General features: G+C 40.6%; 1 long non-coding RNA gene across 1 annotated transcript; it reads left to right on the top strand.

Annotated features, from left to right (window-relative positions):
* Positions 1-2453: 2453 nt before the first annotated feature.
* On the top strand, positions 2454-3852 carry LOC113663526. The gene is made up of 3 exons (XR_003445515.2): positions 2454-2583; positions 2948-2995; positions 3258-3852. It is a non-coding gene; the product is annotated as an uncharacterized LOC113663526 (long non-coding RNA).
* The last annotated feature ends 1637 nt before the right edge of the window (positions 3853-5489 follow it).

Below are 5489 nucleotides of genomic sequence, written 5' to 3'. Positions count from 1 at the left end.
TATTTTTTGCACACATTGGCCAATTGGGGTACCTTGACATGCTTGAAAACTCTTGAAATTTGGCACACACGTCAGAGTCGGGCGACGCTAGGCTTGGGCAAAGGCTGGAATACGGACGTGGCAGGGGGGCTCTGTAGCGCTCCCTGTAATGCAAAAACAAACATTTGTGCACAGATCGGGCAACTATGTACGCACATGTACGTGAGTTGGTACACATATAGATTTAATCGACCGAACAACTTTCGTGCTCTAAACTATGAGCTCCGCCCAACAGGAAGTCGCCCATTTTGGATTATTTCAATAATTGCATGTGGTGAACTTTTAAGTAGTCCTCCAAGGAATTCATGCGATTGATATCAAATGTGCTGAACATGATACCGAGACATTGCACTTGCTAAATTCCGAAGGGATTTTTGATATCTTGAACGGTGCTGCCACAGCCAGGCGACTAAGTTATGGCGAATTCAGAGAAACAGGAAATGTCTAATATCTAAAGCAAAAAATGTCTTATTGGGATGACACGCAGTGTGTATGTTCGCCAAGAATTCAGATCGCATCGAAGTGCCTATTGTGAATCTTGGACATAGCACCACCAACAGGCGCCAGGAAGTGTGTCAGTCACAAAGGTGGATTTTTTCACAGTTGCATGCAATGAACTTTTAAATACTCCTCCTAGAGGATTCATGCGATTGAATCTAATGTGAAATTGCGAACGGATTGTTGATATCTCAAACACTGTTGCCATGGCATCGTGTCAAAGTTTACTTTTATTTCAGGCATATTTAAGGCTTTTGGCGTGCTTAGATTAACTTGAAATTTGACACATACATCACATTTGTCGGCTGTTAATGTGGACAAAAAGGTCAGACAAAGGTGTGTCTCTTAAGTAGCTCACTAGCACCCCATTTGTCTAAAATGTGGGGTTTCATTTACCTACAGTCCCCAAATGGGTCAGTAACAACGTAAAATAGTCCACTGATATTTACCAACTTCATGCACTGGCCCACCGTGCATTGTTTTCTGGGAGGCACCGTATAGCGATAAAAAAAAAACGTGCGAGGGCCCGCCATCGCTGCTTGCAGCTATATTTAACATTAATTTTGTCATTTGTAAAACATCACAATAATTTTGAGTTGTTTTCAAGGACAGAGCTGGAATCTCCCTACAGTTTGGGATATGGCCTTGGTGATACACTTGGTATACATTATATTTCCAAAAGTATTTGGTCACCTGACCTTTCCTGCTATATGTGGTTGTTTTCTGATCTCATCCCTACTGAACACCTTTGGGATGAATGTGAACGCTGACTCCACCCTACCTCACCTACATCAGTGCCTGCCTTTCGTAACAATCTTGCAGCTGTTGAACACAAATATCCATCAGCACACTCCAAAATTATATATATATATATATATATATATAATTTTGGCACATAATATATTAAATATATATAATATATATATATAAGTTTGGACACACATTCCAAAAGTTTGGACACACCACCTTTTCAACAGGAAAATGACCCCAAACACACCTCCAGGCTGTGTAAGGGCTATTTGACTATGAAGAAGAGTGATGGGGTGCTGCGCCAGATGACCTGGCCTCCACAGTCACCGGACCTGAACCCAATCGAGATGGTTTGGGGTGAGCTGGACCGCAGAGTGAAGGCAAAAGGGCCAACAAGTGCTAAGCATCTCTGGGAACTCCTTCAAGACTGTTGGAAGACCATTTCATTACCTCTTGAAGCTCGTCAAGAGAATGCCAAGAGTGTGCAAAGCAGTAGTCAAAGCAAAAGGTGGCTACTTTGAAGAAACTAGAATATGACATATTTTCAGTTGTTTCACACTTTTTTGTTATGTACATATATAATTCCACATGTATTAATTCATAGTTTTGATGCCTTCAGTGTGAATCTACAATTTTCATAGTCATGAAAATAAAGAAAACTCTTTGAATGAGAAGGTGTGTCCAAGGTGAATCCTGGCTGTGAGATGTAGGTACAGTCAGGAAGAAATGAAGGTCCTGCAGATTTTCTCAATCTTCTCATGGTAAAAAGATGCAAAGTCTTCTGCAGTCAGGAATGTTGAAGAAGCTGGAGCCAGGGGGTTGATTAGAGAAGAGAAGATGTTGTGGAGCTTACGAGGGTTTTGTGACGAAGCTTCAAGCTTTTCCTTGTAGAAGGAAGTCTTGGCAGAAGTCACATCTGAAGAGAACTTGTCCAGGAGTGTACAGTAAAAGTCAAAATCTGCATCAATTTGTGATTTCTTCCATATTCTCTTAGCTCTCTTCAATTGTCACACAATACATCTGAAAGCCAAGGAGCAGAACAAGAAGTCTTCTAGGGTTTAGTTGGACAGAGGACAGAGAAAGTCCATGGTTGTGGAAAGAGAGGAGAGGAAAGTGTCTGTGGCTGAGTCCAAGGGTTGTGAGGAAAGGGAGTCAGGATCAGGAAGAGAAAAAAGAGTGCCAGAAGCTACAGAAGAAGGGGAGAAAGAGTGGAGGTTGTAATCAATGGGTAATCGAGAGATATAATTCAGTTTTTGAAGGATAACTTGGAAATTTATTGCTGGATTTTACCATCTGGTATGTATGTGTTTTTGTGTGATTGTGTGCTTGTACTTTACACATAGGTTTTTAACTTTTTAGGTTCAAACCACAGTTTATGGACTCCATTTAATCATTAACCCTTGACATACACAAAACATTTATGACCTTTGACCTTGGCCTGTTAAAACAATATTTGATTGAATCCAAATACTATTTATATATATATATTATATATATATATATATATATATATATATATATATATATATATATATATATATATATATAATAAATGTTTGATTTTTTTTTTCTTATTGTCATTCATGTTGATTTGCTGGTGTGCAGAGGACATTGTCTATTTGGATGACCCAGTTAAAGGTTTTGTTTTTTGTTAACTAAGGTTATCTGAGGATGGCACTACATCTGTCCATACTTCTGTTTTTCTCAGGTGAGAGTGTGTGTGTGGATTTATCAACGGCTTAATATGACTCAGGGGAAGGCAAATGATAACATTTATCTCATAAAATATCTGATACAGAACACAGAGAATTAGTGATAGATAAGTATGAAGATATATAATTACAATAGATGTCTTAGACGATATGAGAACAATATAATGCACACTGAAAAGTTACAATATAAGTTCATTAAATTAAAAAAAAAAATTGACACAGTCAGAATACATAACCTTTCAAACCTCTCCTCCACAGCAACTGTCAGTTTCAGCCTGTCTATCTCTTGTAAGTATCTGACTATCTGATCCAGCAGGCGAAAAACTGGACTGATGCTCAGGCTTACTGCAAAGCTACACACACCGATCTGGCTATTATCCAGAGTAATGAGGAGATGGTTCAACTTATGATTGAAGCACAGAGACAAAAGTTCACTTCCAATGCTTGGATTGGACTGTACAATGACATCAACAGCTGGCGCTGGTCCATGGGAAATGAGCCACTGGGAAGTGTGAGACAATGGGATACAGATGAGCCTAACAACAGTGATGGACATCAGGAGTGTAGTGTGATAGAACCAAGTGGATGGAATGACAGACCATGTACAGAAGAAAACAACGTTGTGTGCTTTGACATTAAGAAATAGCAGATGATTAACTTATTATTACAGAAGGTTGTCATGAAAATATTGTAGATTGTGTGCTTTCAGGGTTCCTTTAACCTTAACTGTAATTAGATTAGATTAGATTAGATTCAACTTTATTGTCATTGTGCAAGGTACATGTACAGAGTCAATGAAATGCAGTTAGCATCTAACCAGAAGTGCATAGATGGCTTATTTACAAGTGGCAGTGTAATAAATAAGGGTATGAGGTAATACAGAAGGTGTAGTAAGGTGTATGTACATGTAACTGAATAAGGGTATATATAGTGTGTTTTTTTATACAAGTATGTTACAGTATGAAGTGGTATGACAGATACCTGTACAAAAGGAATGTCATTATACATACATACATCCATATATATACTGTATGTATATACATACATATACACAGAATAAACAGAATAAATATGGATGGACACACAGAAGTGTAATGATAGTTTTTGGGTGGTGCAAGGATGCCTGATTTTAAAGTGGTGCAAAATAGTGCAAAATACAGAAGAAAAAGTGACAGTACAGTGGTGATTAGCTGTTCAGTGCAGAAACAGCCACGGGAAAGAAGCTATTTTTCAGTCTGTTTGTTCTGGTTCTGAGACAACGGTAGCGTCTGCCTGATGGGAGAAGTGTAAACAGTCCGTGGTTGGGGTGAGAGGGATCTTTGATGATGCCCCTCGCCCTTTGCAAACAGCGGTTTTTGAAAATGTCCTCCAAGGTGGGTAGTGTAATACCAATGATTTGTTGGGCGGTTTTCATCACCCTTTGAAGGGCTTTACGGTTTGAAGCTGTGCAGCTGCTATACCACACTGAGATGCAACTTGTGAAGATACTCTCAATGGTACAGCGCTAAAAGTTCTCCAGTATCCTGTAGCACAGACGAGACTTTTTAAGTCTCCTCAGAAAATATAGGCACTGTTGTGCTTTTTTTGATCAGGATGGAGGAGTTCAGAGACCAGGTGAGGTCCTCAGAGATGTGTATTCCAAGGAACTTGAAGCTGGGTACATGCTTAACAGCAGTTCCGCTGATGTGAATTGGAGGATGAGTGTGATTGCCAGCACATCTGAAATCCACAATGACCTCCTTGCTCTTTTTGGTGATAAGTTCCAGGTTATTGTCCTCACACCATGCTACTAGGTGCTGGATCTCCTCCCTGTAAGCTGTCTCGTTGTTACCTTCAATCAGGCCTACCACTGTGGTGTCATCTGCGAACTTTATAATGCTGTTTGAGGTATGGACAGGTATGCAGTCATGGGTGAAAAGGGAGTATAGTAGTGGAGACAATACACATCCCTGGGGGACCACAGTGCTGATGGTGAGACTGGAGAAGGTGACAGTGTTCAGATGACTGTGATCTGTTCGTAAGGAAGTCCAGAGTCCAATTGCAGAGTTGTGTGCTGATGCCAAGTTGTTCCAGCTTCAGGGTTAGCTTGGAAGGGCTAACTGTATTAAAAGCTGAGCTGAAATCAACAAACAGGATCCTGGCATAGGTGTAAGGGTTTATCCAAGTGAGTCAGGGCAGAATGAAGTACGGTGGAAATGGTGTCCTCAGTTGATCTATTTGGGCGATATGCAAATTGGTAAGGGTCCAGGCTGGGTGGCAGAAAGGTTTTAAAGTGGGTGAGGACCAGTCTTTCGAAGCACTTAGCGATGACAGGTGTGAGTGTGATGGGACAAAAGTCAGCCATTTCTGTTGCAGTGGAGTGCTTTGGCACCGGCACGATCGTAGCAGTCTTGAAGCAGGTGGGGACAATTGCCTGGGCCAAGGACAGATTAAAGATGTCCATGAAGACCTCGGCCAGTTGCTCTGCGCATGCTCTGAGTACACGACCAG

Source organism: Tachysurus fulvidraco, chromosome 19 (genome assembly GCF_022655615.1).
Source record: "Tachysurus fulvidraco isolate hzauxx_2018 chromosome 19, HZAU_PFXX_2.0, whole genome shotgun sequence".
Taxonomy (NCBI): Eukaryota; Metazoa; Chordata; class Actinopteri; order Siluriformes; family Bagridae; genus Tachysurus; species Tachysurus fulvidraco.
The sequence above is the reverse complement of the archived record's forward strand: the minus strand, read 5'-3'. Positions and strand labels throughout refer to the sequence as shown.